Below are 16,964 nucleotides of genomic sequence, written 5' to 3' on the forward strand. Positions count from 1 at the left end.
AAAAAAAAAAAAAAAAAAAAAAAAAAAAAAAAAATTGGAACACTGGGGAAATCTAGACATGAAAATTCTTGAAATGCAAAATGAATGGTGGTTATTGGAGTACTTGAGTTCAATTCCCAGTTCTGCTTCTGCTTCTCACTTCCTGCTAATGCATATGCTGAAAGGCAGCAGGTGATGGTGCAAGTACTTGAGTCCCTGCTATACCTATGAGCAAGCTCAACTGAGTTCCTGGCTCTGAATTTCAGCCTGCTACACTCTACATTTTGCAGGCATTCAGGGAGTGAACCAGTAGATGGAAGATATTTTCTCCATCTCACCTCTCTCTCCTTTTCAAACAAACCAAAAATAATTTAAAGAGAACGGAGGAAAGAAAATCGTATGGTGAAAGTTGAGAAAGAAGAGACGTCAATGGAAGTGGATACAAAGTGCACTCTTAGACAACATGACCAGGTGGGTTTACCCTAATCTGGAGTCTACTCTTCAACCTCCCAAAGCTAGGAACTGGGATTTAACATTGCACCTGGAAATAAGTCACAAACTACTTTAAAAATGGATGGGTCTAATTGAATATGAAAGGAATTCTGTGCTTCTCATTATAGAAATTAGTATTAAAGCCATACCAATATCAAATTATTATCTTTAAAATAGTTGTTTGCAAAACTATAATTATATGCTAATAATATATTCAAAGAAAATTTCATTTAAAAAGACATTTATAAATCAGGAAAGAAATATATAAATACTTAGAAATATGTACTCAAAAGTCAGATTAAAAGAGTTACTGATTTGACAAATAAAATATGACAAGAAAATAATAACAATAATAAGAGTAATCTGCACAAGTACAACCAAAATCTTTGTCTCCTAATTAGATTCAACAGATTCTTGAAATGCCTCTTAATTTTTATGTTCACTTTGTATCTCTGGCTTATCTTTCTCCTGCCAGTCTGTAAATACATTATTTAACATGAATATCACATCTCATTTTCTTTGTTCATTCTATTCTTTTTAAAAATATATTTATTTATTTATTTGAAAGTCAGAGTTACACACAGAGAGAAGGAGAGGCAGAGAGAGAGAGAGGTCTTCCATCTGCTGGTTCACTCCCTAATTGACCACAACGGCCGGAGCTGCACCGATTCAAAGCCAAGAGCTAGGAGCTTCTTCTGAGTCTCCCACGCGGGTGCAGGGGCCTGAGGACTTGGGCCATCTTCCATCGCTTTCCCAGGCCATAACAGAGAGCTGGATCAGAAGTGAAGCAGCCAGGACTCAAACTGGCGCCCCTCTGGGATGCCTGCACTGCAAGCGGTGGCTTTACCGGCTAAGCCACAGCACTGGCCCCTATCCATTCTATTCTTTATCAAGGACATCTTCTCTGACTGTACTGTACCACAGTCATAAAGGTGACTCATTAACGTCTACGTCTAGCCCTAGCATCTTTTGGTGTTTCTAAATGCATGCAGGGTAACTTTATATTTATAGCAAACTACCATTCCCAACTCTCTATTTCCAGAATAAATGAAACATCTTCCTTTTAAAACCTAGTCAAATCCATTAATTTCCTGCATGGCCCATTACTGTCACCAGCGCCACTTCTCAGACACCAGATTGTGACCCTCGGAATGTCTTCTCCCTGCTGTTGTCCATTCCACTTCAGTGAGTGCGGTGTATTTTCTCTGGTTTCTTTTTTCACATGTTTGATTCAGCTATGGAAATATCTTCCAAATTTGACTTCATATTGTAGGTATCTATTTCATCATATTATATACACTTCTTCTAAATTATTCCTAAAGCACAGTAATGATCAAGAAGCAAACTTCCTGCACAGAAAAAATGGTAGCTTTAGCTTTTTTTGTCCCCAATTAAACTCAATGATTCCCATGTTTGCTATAAACCCATCTTTGTGGATTTAAACTCTATTACTTTTCTTTTCTTTACATTATTATTCTTTTTATTTATCTATATCATATTTCTATCTTTGTCTCACTTTATGTTAGGGTTATGTTACAATAAACCCATCATAAGTTTAAAATGTTGTAAGTCAACCTTGCATTTAGTACATCTAACGTGAAGAACATCCTAACTTAGCCTAGCATAGCTTACCTTACCTTAAGTGCGTTCACACCACTTACATTAGCCTAAAGGTGAGTGAAATCTCTAACACAAAGCATATTTTATAAAAAAGTGTTGAATATCTCATGCAATCTGCTGAATACCATAATGAAGGTGGAAAATAGAATGGATATACTTTCAAATCATTATACAGTCAAAAAATAAGTTAAGCCACTGTAAATGGGGCATTATCTAATGCTTTATCTCCAATTAGACTCAATAACTCCACGGGAAAGAAGTCTATTTCTTGATAGCATCTAAGTAGCTATTAGTGGCACTGTGGTGCCTATTATATTTTTATTTGACAGATAGAATTATAGACAGTGAGAGAGACAAAGAGAAAGGTCTTCCTTCCGTTGATTCACTCCCCAAATGGCTGCTATGACTGTTACTGTACCTATCCAAAGCCAGGAGCCAGGTGCTTCCTCCTGGTCTTCCATGTGTGTGCAGGGGCCCAAACACTTGGGCCATCCTCCACTGCCTTCCCAGGCCACAGCAGAGAGCTGGACTGGAAGAGGAGCAACCGGGACTAGAACCCAGTGCCCATATGGGATGCTGGCGCCGCAGGTGGAGGATTAACCAAGGGAGCCACAGTGCTGGCCCGTGGTGCCTATTATTAAAGCACAGATTGTGATACCTGCATCCCATGTCACAGTGCTGGTTCATCTGCTAGCTACTCCACTTCCATTCAGGCATTCTGCTACTGCATCCTGGGAAGCAAGGGATGATGGTTCAAGTCCTTGGACTCCTATCATTCTCACGGGAGACCAAGTTGTAGTTTCTGGCTCTTGGCTTCCACATGGCCCAACCCTAGATGTTGCAGGCATTTGTCCACTGAATCAGAGCATGGATGATTTCTCTCTCTATTTCTCTCTCTGTGTCACTCTGAATTTCAAGTAAATGGAAATACTTTTTGAAAAAAATTCATGTTGCATGGAATGTAAACATCTCACATAATTGCAAAACATTTGTGTAAGAACATTCTGAATACCAGTGTCAAAAAACCCCACAAAATAATCAAGCTTCATATAAAAATTTACATTTTAATGTGAATGTGCAACAAATATATGTTTTATAACGAATACATGTTTTATAACAAAATTCACATTTAATATTAGCATAATATAGTGATGTTACAAAATAAATGGAAATTTATTAAAATGCAGGATCTCTAACAGCAATTAAATATATATAATTATATGCACATACACACATCTGGTACCTCTATCATCAGCAACTGTTCTCATTAGTACAGCAGCAAGAATGTGAATTATTTGTATTAGGCAACCAGAGTCCTTCCCAGTCTCGTAAACTGGCTCTGTTTTCCCAGCTTTTCTTACACATGGAAATTTTCAAGTCTCAGAACAAGCAATATGCCATTGTGGAAAGGGTTTCAAAATAATATTTATTTTTAATGCTTCACAATATCCCCTCTGCTGTATGGAAAAGATCTATAAGAGCTCTTGACACAATTTTATGAGGTATAGGGAAAAGAAACTAGTGACATATTGTTGTCAGTCAAATAGTAAACAGTGGTACAACAGAAAGGTTATATATGGGGCCGGCGCCATGGCACACTAGGTTAATCCTCCGCCTGCAGCACTGGCACCGCATATGGGCACCGGCTTCTAGTTCCGGTTGCTCCTCTTCCAGTCCAGCTCTCTGCTGTGGCCTGGGAAGGCAGTGGAGGATGGCCCAAGTGCTTAGGCCCCTGCACCCGCATGGGAGACCAGGAGGAGGCACCTGGCTCCTGGCTTCGGATCAGCATAGCTTCAGCTGTTGCAGCCATTTGGGGAGTGAACCAATGGAAGAAAGACCTTTATCTCTGTCTCTCTCACTGTCTGTAACTCTACCTGTCAAATAAATAAATAAATAAAATGTTATATATTTGTCATATATAAAATTATAGGAAAAATAGAAATGGCAGCTGTCTTGAATTTAAGACTATTCCAATGTAGAATAGTTTTGCATTACATTATTTTTGGTTGACACACAAGTATACATATTTTGGGGTATTTTGTGATGTTGAAATATGCATATACTCTGTATTGATCAAATCAGGGTATTCAGCATATATATCATCCCAAACATTTATTATTTCTTTATGGTAAGAAAATTCAAAATCCTCTCTTCTAGTTATTTTGCAATACAAAATATATCATTGTTACATAATCACCATATGTGTAATAGAAATAAGCCCAACAAAAAAGATTAATGCAGCATTATGTCATTTAAATGTGGAACCTGAAAGACTTGATCTTATAGGAGTAGAAGGTAGAAGAGTGGTTATCAGAAGGTGAAGAGGGTTGGAGGTAGGAGGGATGGGGTGTTGCTGGTCAATGAGTACAACATTACAGTTAAATAGTAGGAATATGGTCTGGTGTCCTCTGTATAATATCATAGGCCTCTTAAGCTTTAGGGCTTATGAATTTAACCTTCCCATTTTGTAAAAAAGTGATTTAAGTTTAAAGAGGTTAAGTAAATTGTCTAAAGGTCAAAGAATGAATTATCTATATATTCAAATTCTTCAATTCCTTTTTAATCTTTCCATTTACTCTCAGATCCTAGAAGAATGCTCTGAGAGTAGACTTCAGAAATGATGCTTTCTTCCTAGAAATCTATCTGTTTCTGGGAAGGCAGGAAAAAGAGTGGCATTTACTAGCATTTTGTTTCTGTGAATTTAAGCAGCATAAGATGCAACAGTACAATGAGATACAGATCACCAAAGAGTTTGGGACAAATAATTCAATTAGATAACAAAACCCTTTTTAGCACAACAATATGTGTGATATATCCTCAGTTCTTCCAAGTAGAATCATTAAATGCTGGCACAGTTTTCCATTCCTACTCCCAATTTTTTTACCCTTTAAATTCTGGACATTTGAATATAACACTCTTAAAAAGTAGTCAAGAAATATATTTAACAGAAAATATAACATAGGTATATATGACAAACACTAATTTTGAAGTCTGGAATACATATTGAAATTTCTTAGATGATTCTAGCTACAAAACTCATTATCTTCCGGCACTGATGTTTTATTTCGTTTTCTTAATGCCCCTACAAAGCCTTCTGCACACATGGTGAATCATGGCTGAAGCAGGAGGTCATTGTCAGTTTTGCCTGGAATGAGCCACCAGTCACTGCACTAACTTTCCATTGGCCTAAGCCTTCCCATTGGTTTAGGTTGCTTCATCTACGAACTTTCATATCTTGAATTCCATTAAATTTTATGATATATAATTCCATAATATCAGTTCAAAGGAGGAGAATTGTATCACTTTCATTGATGGTTGTCATTTGTTTGCTCTCTCATTTGTATTACTTTTTTCGACAGAAAGCCAATTTCACCTCCAATGATTTGTCACCATACTCAATCTTTGTTGCTAAAGCACTTTATTTTCTGGACTTGTATAATAGTTTTATCATGCTTGCAACTTCTAGAAAATGTAAAATTTCCTACTTACACTGCTGAACATCAGATTCAACTGTGTTTACACAAGCATAAATGTCACATGACTGCAACAGAGTTACATTATTTGAATGTAAACACACACACATTTATACAAGTTCACATATTTACTCACATGCGTGCATAAACCTGGTAGTAGCAATATCATATTCTGTAAAAAAATAAAGGAATAAAATATTACTAAAAGTGTTTAGCTTTTTAATTTATATTGTAACTGCACTTAAGTTTCATCCATGACTATTTTTGCAATTGAGTGCTCTGCTCAAAGAAATGAGGCATCAGCTCTTATTTGATATATTCCTAGGTCTTGGCTGAGAGCATTTCATCAGAGATGAGCTGCCCCTAATGCAATCAAAAGAATTAAAGCAGTTAAGAGAATACAATTTCCTGCCAAGAAACTCTGCCATATTGTGCTCTTACTCGCTTGCTATTCCAGAAATTATGTAGCTAGTACTAATAAGCTTCTGGCTGCAGTTCCAGAAGCAGCAGCAGGAACAAAAATGCTGACCTCAGTAAATATGTCCTCACTTTACAATCCATGAAATTCTCACTGATTGATCTACAAGGCAACGCATCTATCCATTCCATTACCGTCCTTTCCAAGTGCCTTTTAGGAACTTGAAAAATCAATATAATTCTGTAAATAAAGTGAAGCTCCATCAATATGACTATAAATATAATAACAGAAAAAGTTGTCATATTTTAATTGATAGTTATTTGAACAGAAAACCACAAATACGGGGCATTCTATCATGATAATCCAATTTTACTTCAGGAAAATGTTGTAAATGCTATAAAAATAATAAGCTGTGTTATAGTAACCAAAGTTTATTTAAGGCTTTTTAAGAGTTCTATATTTTAGGTTAAAGATGCACTAAAACATTTCTTTAATTCTGACTTATATGTGATCAAACTTTGAATATGTTAGGATAAGGAATAAATGAAATAAACAGGGATTTTGCAGTGGAATATAAGTCAAAGAGCACTTCTTTCAGTTACATATAATTCTGGAACTTTTATATCTAAAATAAAAGTAAATCAGGATTTAAGTTGATAGGTACGTGGAAAAAATGTGTCTTAATTATCAAGTTGTGTAACAAAGTGCTGTTTCATATGAAGGGCAAAGGCGACCCTGAGAGTATATATGCTAGTTTCTGCATAATTATCAGTCAAAATTATTCTTTGGACATTTTTGTTTTTAAAATCCCAGAGACACATTCAGTGAAGTGAAAATTGCAAAATCAGGAGCAATGTTGTGGAGGTTAATAAAGAATTCAATAGGAGAAGGAATTCAGAATGAAAGATGTCAAACAACAAATTCTTTAAAAATCTTTAGAAAAAAGGAAGAGAATATTGGTTTCCCACTGTTACTGGGCAATAGATTTAAGCCATTTTAAAAAGCTACTAAAGGATGACTTCAGACTACTCAGGATTCCCAAAACCTGTACCATCTGTAGTACTCCAGCAAGGGAGTATAAAAACTGATAATTTAGTCTGAGCCTAAGGTGAAATGAGATGAGCTGAACATCATGTACCTCCTTTATCACACAGTACAGCAGCAATTAAACTTCAAAGCAAGCACATCTGATGGGACTGTAACACTGAGATTTTGCAATGTGCCTCTTAGTGACAAAAGCTCATAATTGTGTATCTAGATCTAGATGATATACACTATATATTTACATCACATGTACGTATTTAATTTTCTTTCTTTCTTTTTTTTTTTTTTTTTTTTTTTTTTTTGACAGGCAGAGTGGACAGTGAGAGAGAGAGACAGAGAGAAAGGTCTTCCTTTTTGCAGTTGGTTCACCCTCCAATGGCCGCCGCAGCCGGCACGCTGCAGCCGGCGCACCGTGCTGATCCGATGGCAGGAGCCAGGTACTTCTCCTGGTCTCCCATTGGGTGCAGGGCCCAAGCACTTGGGCCATCCTCCACTGCCTTCCCAGGCCACAGCAGAGAGCTGGCCTGGAAGAGGGGCAACCGGGACAGAATCCGGCGCCCCGACCGGGACTAGAACCTGGTGTGCCGGTGCCGCAAGGCAGAGGATTAGCCTAGTGAGCCATGGCGCCGGTTTTAATTTTCTTTTTTAGACTGTTCCTCTGAAAACTTACTCCACAGTCTACATTTTATACACTTTACACTTTAGCCCTTTCTTGCCACAACACACATATATGCATGCACACACATTCAAAGACAGACAGACACATGCATACACAAACACAATATGTTACTAAGTAACAATGTAACTTGCAGTAATTATTTCTCGGGTTTAAATATCAAAATTAAATTAAAAATTCAGAGGTAGCTCATTTTTTGATGCTTAACATTGGTCTAAGAGATGACACTTCCTAACCCTAGGCTGTACAATTTATGGGAATCAGCATAAAAGGGAATATAAACTGTGACTCTTGAGTCAGCTTTCTCTTGGGGCTCAACTACATTCAGCCAAACATTGTGACTTTCCAGAAAAATAAAAGATAGTATGCTATTGAATCATAATTCTAAATATTTTAATGTCCACAATTTTGAAAAATCAAGAAGTGATCACATTTAAATAAAACTAATATACAGGAGGTCTTTGAAAAGCTCATGGAAAATTCATGTTATCTTTAAGTTCCATTATTCCTTTCATTTTTAAGCTCTCTAATACAGAAACATGATTTAAAGCAGAAATATTCTAGTAGAAATTTTTATTCATCAAATATGTTTTGAATACAAAGCAGAAGTGAAAGAGTCCTATTTGCTCCCAGTGTTTGATGTAGTGTTAATGAATGATAACCTCTAATAGTGTAGCATGGTGTACTGCGAGGTGGGCAGACTGAACTACTCTGACATCTCAGATAATACAGCAGGCTAGAGAAGTGTTCCAAGATGGGGAACACTGATAAGGAAGAATGGACTAGATGAAGGAGAACAAGTCAAATGGGCAGAATCCATGAATTGGATCTAGAGGAAGATAACTGGATGGAGTGGGATCACTTCCCTGCTTCCACAGAAGGAACTCTGTTTTTGTCTGTTCTATATATTTGAGGTTCATCTAAAAGTTTTTAAATGAAACGTCATTAAAAATCAAAAGTATCAAGTGCTTATAGTAGGGAACTAAGGAATCTGAAAGAGCTGGAACTGAGAGCGCATGTGTGAAAATGGTGGAAAATTAAATTTACAGAATTGGCAAAGGGCAAATTGTAAACTTGATTAAATGAGAACCTAAGTGTGACAGGATGAAATGAAACTTTCCTCTAACATAAGGATAAAAGGCTCTAATCAGAGCTGGCACCACATTTAGAGGAAGTATGATTTCTCTTAGAATCTGAGCATGGCTGGACAACAAGAAAAAACAAAAGTCTCCTTATGCAAAATAATGGTAAAAATCATTTGCTCCAACAGAGTAAGATCAAAATCAGGCTATTAAGAAAACAAACATTTTTTTCCCTCAATTGAAATTTTTTCATATGAATTTTAACCAGGATGTATGTGTTTACATCTGAAGTAGCCCAATTAAGACTAACACAGCGGCTCTGGGAAGCAAATAAGTAAGACTGGCTGAGAAAGATGCTCTGGTGATTACTTCTCCAAAAAGACACCAACATGACAACTATTGGTGCAGCAAATCACCTTTATAAGAGTCAGGGAAAGCAGAAGACAGATCACAATGCCTTGTTTTATTACAACAGTAAGAAAAGTTCTGTTGAAGAAAACAGGAAAGAAAAAGTTGCCTGTGTCACCCCTCTCCAAGTTCCAATTAGCACAGCAGCAGAGACATGCCTCCTGCTTAGGTGGGTGAGTAAGTGGGGGGATTAGGAATTGAATACCAGTGTCAGAGTAACTATGACTTCTGCTCTTAGGTCTGTACCCACAGACCAAATATTTGGAGCATCCTCAGCTAAGCAACCCCCTGCTGCCCTTCCCTCAACCACCAGGAGACTGTAGAGCAAGACTACAATGCTGCAATGGGGAAGAAGAGGGAGCTTGAGAACAGGCCTTGCAGCCCAATGCCCTGAGACCCAGCATCTGATAAAGCTCAAAAGTTTGCAGCCCTACAGTGGTGTTTTCAGATAAAACCTCTAGAGTTGCCTGGCACCAGGCAGATGTAATCTAGGGGGAAGGACTCATTCCACCATGTTTCCATCAGCCTCAAGTGAGCTTGATGTACAACCCTATGATTTTGGGTGGCCAAGTGACTGTGAGACTTATTTGTGACTCAGAGTTTCCCAGGATGGGTGGCCTTGGAGCTACCTTTATCACCATCCACAGGCCTTGGATAGACAACAAGGAGCCCAGTCTTGGGACTCAGTGCTCAACCAGTAGAGCCTAACACTGAGCAGATCTTGATGGTGGCCATCCCTAGACAAATGTCTGTGGATTAAACTTCTGGATTTGCCCCAGTAATAAGCTAAGACATGCACTTTCGTGGGACAGACTTCTTTTGATGTGTGTATTATCGCCAACCACAGGTGGGCTTCATGTACACCCCCATGATTACACATTGTCTAATGACTGTGAATTCCTGGTGTGACCCACCTAGGACCTGTCTGGGGAGCTGAAGGGTTTCCTCCTCGACCTCTTTTTCCACATTTAGCAAACAGCAAGGAGTTATACCCAGCAGGTCTGAATGGTCCCTGTCCTCAGACCAATGCCTACCCATGCCTCTGGACCCACTTTAGTTCCAAGTGGACTTTTTTGACCTCAGTGGATATGTATTACACTCAAGTCAGCTTCACCAGTGGTTTTAGAAGCAGCAACAGAGAATGAGTCCACCTCAGGAGCAGAAAGACCATAGCAGGGTGGGAAGTGATTCTACTCCCAGGATGCACTGGTCTTGACTGGCTGTGGGTTCAGGTGTGTTTTAGCATTGCAGCACAGGAATAGGAAAACTTGCCACAGGCCCAGAAAGAGGCTTGTAGGGATTTATTACCCTTTTTCAGTAATTTGCCCAATTCACTCTGAAAAACACATTAGCTGTGGATTTGGACAAATCTGAGCTTGTGGAGTGTTTATTAAAAAGAAGAAGAAGAAAAAAAAAAAAAAAAACTAGTAACAGACCTGGAGCAAAACTAAATCTGTCTGTAGTAAAACTAAATCTAAAACTAAAACTACTAGTGCTAAAACAACAGGACTATCCATGGGCTCATAGAAAATCTACATACTGCTTAAAATTTCTAGAAGGACGGCCATGAATTAATCCAGATTACTATACCTAATCTGCTAGTGCACAGACCATATCATACATCAACACTTGGTACATCAAGTACTTCCAGGGAATCATGACCTTACCTAAAAAGCAAAATAAACTGTCAGAAATGAATCATTAGGGAATTGAATTTTCAAATGCTGGGATGAAGATTCCAAAATGGCCATTTTAAAGAAACTCAATGAATTGCAAGAGAACACAGAGAAAAAATGTTTAATGCTCTAACAGAGACAATTGATAGAGATGGAAGTAATTCAACAAAGTCAAAGAGATATCCTTCAACTAAAAATCACACTAAGCAAAATTAAAAACATGATAGAAGGCATCAATAGCCACATAGATCAAATAGAAGGAAGCAACAGTGAGCTAAAAGACAGATTATTTGAAAATACACAGTTGGAGGAGTCAAACAATGAATCAAGAGGAAGACAGCTTATGGGAACCTGGCAACATCAAGAAAAGAGAAATATCTGAGCTATTAGGGCTCAAGAAATTTGAAAGTAGAGGGGTATAAAGCTTATTCAAAGATATAATAACAGAAAACTTCCAATCTTAGAGGAAAATACCACTAACCAACTACAGGAAAATTAATGGTCACCAGTGTCAAATCAACCAAACCTATCCCAAAACACTTTCACAGATGTTGGCATAATATATGAGATTCCTAGATAAGATATAGGAAATTTGTTATTCACAAAAAGAGGCAAAATGAGCCTCATGTTCATATACAACAGGGCTTCAAAATGCTGGTGGAAAATGGAGCTAAAAGATAAGTTTATTTTAGTGCCAAAAGAAATTTTGAAAACTCATGCTTAATTTTTGTATAATGTACATTTTCCTTGAACTTTTCAAAGACCTCTCATGTATTCCTATTACTCTCAACCTCTATGATACAATATCTAGGTGACTCTTTATATAAGGTGTATATATATATATATATAAAGTTTATATATTTATATAAAGTTTTATATATATATATAAAAGTTTTTTATATATAGTTGGTTTGTGTTGTAGTTGAGGATTCCCAAGTTTAGGAAGTCTCAGCAAATTTGCCCAAATTTTATTATTGAAAAATATTTTTGTCATACTAGACAACAAACTTACCTGCTGTCTGATCCAAGGAAACTGTTTTCTATGAAAATATCTAGTAGACTGTCCAGAATAAAAGTAGATACAAGATAGCAGAAATTCAGGAGACAAAATGGTGAATTTGTGCATGTTCTTCTATTTATCATTTTAATATTTAGTTTTGTAATGTGTACGGACATGATTTTCATGAAAATTCTGAGAAGATATTTTATACACATAGCAAAAGTATCCTAAATGAAACAGAGAAATTAACTATGTAAATTACATAATCACATATCTTTACAGGCATGCAGGCATGGAAAAGACACCAGAAATCAAGGACAGGGGTTACCTAGAAGAGGAATCCAGAAGAATGTGCATACAAAGTGTTATCATATTTTCATCTATTTATATTGCTTGCCTCTTGTACAAATGAAATTTACAGATGACTTAGGCTTGTGTTATTTACTTTACTCTAGGTGAAGTTATAAAGAATTACAAATTATCCAAATATTACAATGAAAACTATTTCTAACTCAGTTAAGTTGGTTTGCTATGATTATGCTCTATAATCCAGAATATACACTGAAGGAATATTCGATGTTATAACACAGACTTCTCATTACACATACAAAAAATGATAACGCAGAAAATTACAAGACTGTCAAAGTTTCTGCATAGGTCTAACACACATTACTTTATCTTACATTTCAACAGCCCAAACAAATCTCACAACCATGAATAAAGTCAATGTGGTAAGGCTGGCTTTATTCAAGGATGAGAAGAGTGGCCAGCGCCACGGCTCACTAGGCTAATCCTCTGCCTTGCGGCGCCGGCACACCAGGTTCTAGTCCCGGTCAGGGTGCCGGATTCTGTCCCGGTTGCCCCTCTTCCAGGCCAGCTCTCTGCTGTGGCCAGGGAGTGCAGTGGAGGATGGCCCAAGAGCTTGGGCCCTGCACCCCATGGGAGACCAGAAGAAGTACCTGGCTCCTGCCATCTGATCAGCGCGGTGCGCCAGCCGCAGCACGTTGGCCACGGCGGACATTGGAGGGTGAACAAACAGCAAAGGAAGACCTCTCTCTCTGTCTCTCTCTCTCTCTCTCTCACTGTCCACTCTGCCTGTCCAAAAAAAAAAAAAAAAAGATGAAAAGGCAAATAATTATGAACAATAATGAAATCACATGCCATGCAATTTTTAAAGAAAACAAAAGATAATTCTTCCTTAAAATTATGAATTAATGAAAGAAAGAGGAAAGGAGATTGTAAAGGAGGGAAAGAAGAGAAGTAAAGAGGGAAGGATGATTTAGCTGTTATATTGGTAATGTTAGAGATAGACCAGACTGGAAACACAGAAACCAGCTATAAAACTCTTGCTTCATTTACAAGGGCATTTCAAATTTTCATTGAAAAATAGAATTATGAGGCAAAAATACATTCTTTGTTTCTCAGAATAATCACCATTGAGTTCAAGACATTTTTGCAAGCAATGATGCCAACTATTTAGTCCATCCATGAAGAATTGAGGGTGCTAGGAATTTATCCATGCCAATGCAGTCTAATTACATTATTAGTAGAAGGAAAATGAAAGCCTCTTAAATGTATTTTAAGATTATCCAACAAAAAGTCAGAAATAGCAACATCATGAATGTTGGGCAGATGCATAATGGTTTCCTATAGAAAATCTTACAGAATTTTTCTTGTTTAATAAAAATGAGCAGAAACATTGTTGTGGTGAAGAAGTATTCTATGAGGAAGTTTTCCCATGTGTTTTTCTGATAAACCTTTAGCTAACTTTTTTGAACAATCTCTTAATAAGTAGATTTTATCATTTGTTTTCCATACATAAATTTATCAAGTAAAATATCTTGGGATTTCCTTAAAATTCATCATGACATTTTTTCCCAATGATTCCAATTCCACTTTGACTGCATCAGTTCTATCTCTTGGTAGCCATTGCTTTGACTGTGCTTTATATTCAGGATTATACTTGCAAAGCTATGGTTCATCTCTCATTACAATTCACTGAAGAAATTCTTCAATGTCTTGATCACACTTGTTTAAAATTTTCATTGAGAACTCTGCTCTTGCCTGCAAATAATCTGGGTGCAACAGTTTTGTCTTCCATTGAGCAGAAATTTGTTTCATTCTACTTTTTTTAGTCATAATTGTATAAGCTGATCCAATTGAGATTTCTATAGTGTTGGCTATCATTATTGATGTTAATTGTCAGTCTTTTCAATTAGGGCACAAATAAGATTAATTTCTTCTTGCAAATTAATATGGGTTGCCTACTACTTCAGAATTAATCTTCAAAATCCTCTCACCCCTTCTTTAACTTCTTTGGGGCATTGTTTCCACAAACTTTTTGTAAATTTTCAGTTATTTCATCATTCTTCAACACGTTACATCACAAATGTGATATTTGTTCTTGCTTCAGTTTTAGCAGAATTCATGTTGCTCTAATATAGACTGTTTTCAAACTGATAACATCCTCCTTAGGGCCTCAAACTAGATCCTGCTTAGGCATGTGTTATGATAAATTATAATGTTTGGATGAAAAAAATTGAAATCTATGCAGTTTTTTCATAATATACATTTACTATGAATTTTTTTTGAATCAAAAAATGTTGATTTTGGTGCAAAAATTTTGAAATCCAAGCATTTTTTTCAAAATACACATTTCCATGAACTTTTTAAAAATCCTTCATAGAATTTGTATTTTATAATTCACAATTACAATTCAAATGCAAAATGTGATCTTTATGACAGCATAATAAATCTATGAAGTTGGCATAGGAAAAATAATTAGCATTTTAAAGTTAATAATTACAACATGAACAACATCAATAAAAATAATGAACATCTGAGTACCACCAAGATGCTGGCAACTGTAACATTTTTTATGATTCTATAATTTTTACAGAAACTCAGTGAGATATTCACTATTATCTACAACTTATGGATGTGAAAATGTGTTTAGAATTGCGGTTAAGAATGTGAGCAATGACTATGTCCACAAACCAACTTTACCAGGAAATTGCTTCCTGACTTTAGAGAAATTATTTTTCTGTATTTAGTTTTTCTCTTTTTAAAATAAAAATATATTGGTAGATACCACTATTATTTATAAAATGTAACCCCTAACATAAATTGATAGCATATTTTATTTTCTGAAGGTTGTCAATAATAATGAATTACTGACTATATTTTAATATGTTTTCAATTCTCATGTTGATGTGATATTAACACAAAGTGAACAAATTCTGTGTAGTCCATAGATGCAATTTTAAGAATATAAGAATACCTTCATTCCACCCTTCTTCCCTCCCTCCTCCTTTCTCTCTTTCTCTCTCTCTCTTAATTTTTGAGATAACACATTTTTAATTTATATTATAGTCAGAGATTTAGTTCTCCACTAAATAAAATGAAGCAAGTAAAAAGACCATAGTTCAGTTTTGTTTAAATCTTTGTCAAACCAATAGTTAAGCATGATATACTACTACAGATTTAATGATCTGTGATTATTTTCAAATTTACTGTATGTGAGCAAAATGGATTTTTTTTCAGTAGATTATTGTTTATAGTCTTTTGTATATTACTATGAACTTTTGAAGACCTCTCATATGTAGCAAGTAAAGAAAGGCTGCTGGGGGACAAACTGTATATAAAATGTTTTGAAGAAGATGATAGGAAGATAAAATATTACATACTTAAATTAGAAGATGGAAATAACTAGAGAAAACAGAACCAAAGATAAATTTTCCCTGTGTGAAAATTTGATTTCTTACCCAAAATTAATACAGCACTTTTAACACCTTAATTTATTGTTCCATTAAATAAGAGAGTTATAAATTATAATGCATACCAAAATTATGAGACTATATTTATATTAGAATGTTTCAATTTTTTTTTTGGTATTTCCTATCTATGCAGAGGTTTTTTTCTACCTCACTGTTTTAAGATACTATATAGGCTGAAAGTTTGCATGCTCCCAGAATTCGTACATTGGAGCCCTAATCTCCAGCACATGTAAGAACACAGCATGAAACTGGCCACCTGCAAAGCATAGAGGCCTTACCAGAAACTAGAAATTCTGGCACCCTGATCTCAAATTTCTAACCTCCAGAACTCTAATAAAATAAATTTATGTTGTTTATGCTACCCAATCTATCTACAGGAGCCTGAACTGACTCAGACACATTTGTTAACAAGACAGATAGGAGTACAGATATGACATGCTAAAAGTAAACTCTTCAATGTATTTGAAAGAATTCAATAGACAAGTAAATAATTTGTATAAATAACATTTTCCTTTAGGAACCAAGTCATATCTTTGTATTCCAAGTGACAGAAAAAGCATTTGCTATACTGGAGTTTTGGAGTGACAGCATATATTTTTTACAGTGCAACTCTGAGATTCCTTCAGCAAATTTGAAGAACAGATTTTTTTCAAACATCGTGGATAACACCTGTTCCTGTAGCCAATACATTATGTCCACTCAGGCTATTCTCTACCAAGTGCTGAATGATTGATTTCATTATCACTTAAGCATAGACTATTAGTCCTCAGGAATTACCTTTGACTTTCTAAACTACTTTTATCCACATGGATTACACCACACCCTACACTCTCTGATTATATTAACATCCATTTAATAATAAGCAGCTGCTCTAGTTATTTACAAAGCCAGGAAAAAAATGGGGTCAGACTTACCAGTCATTTATGTGGCTAACTATAATCATGTGAAATAATAATAAAACAATAGCTAACATTGAGCACTTATGTGCTATACTTGATGTTATGCATTTTGTAATAATTATCTATCTAATTTAGTCTTTAAGCCTCTAACATAGATGTTATTACTACTATTACTACTTTATAAAGGAATAAACTTTAAAGAATCTCTGTCATTGAACTGCAGTCTCTATTAAGGTTGCTTACTGTAAAGGAGAAAGACAGAAAGAGAAAAATACTAGCGTTGCATTTGTTACACAACATCATGTAATATATATTTATATTGCATTGCAACTGCCAGGAATTCAGCAGCCACATTCCAGGAACATCACACTATTTCTGCATTATAAGAAACTTACCCAATGTGATTTTCCCAAGGATAAGT

The 16,964-nt window shown here is 35.9% G+C and overlaps 1 long non-coding RNA gene across 3 annotated transcripts in view; it reads right to left on the reverse strand.

Annotated features, from left to right (window-relative positions):
• Positions 1-3,280: 3,280 nt before the first annotated feature.
• LOC149126935 (uncharacterized) overlaps positions 3,281-16,964 on the reverse strand; it is a 251,511-nt gene continuing 237,827 nt past the window's right edge. For all 3 annotated transcript variants that reach the window (XR_016232305.1, XR_016232304.1, XR_016232307.1), the window contains 2 exons: positions 5,701-5,736; positions 3,281-3,965 (listed from right to left, as the gene is read on the reverse strand). This is a non-coding gene — a long non-coding RNA (uncharacterized LOC149126935). The remainder of the gene's footprint in view (positions 3,966-5,700; positions 5,737-16,964) is intronic.

Source organism: Oryctolagus cuniculus, chromosome 4 (genome assembly GCF_051225735.1).
Source record: "Oryctolagus cuniculus isolate XC-2025 breed Fujian yellow rabbit chromosome 4, ASM5122573v1, whole genome shotgun sequence".
NCBI classification, from domain to species: domain Eukaryota; kingdom Metazoa; phylum Chordata; class Mammalia; order Lagomorpha; family Leporidae; genus Oryctolagus; species Oryctolagus cuniculus.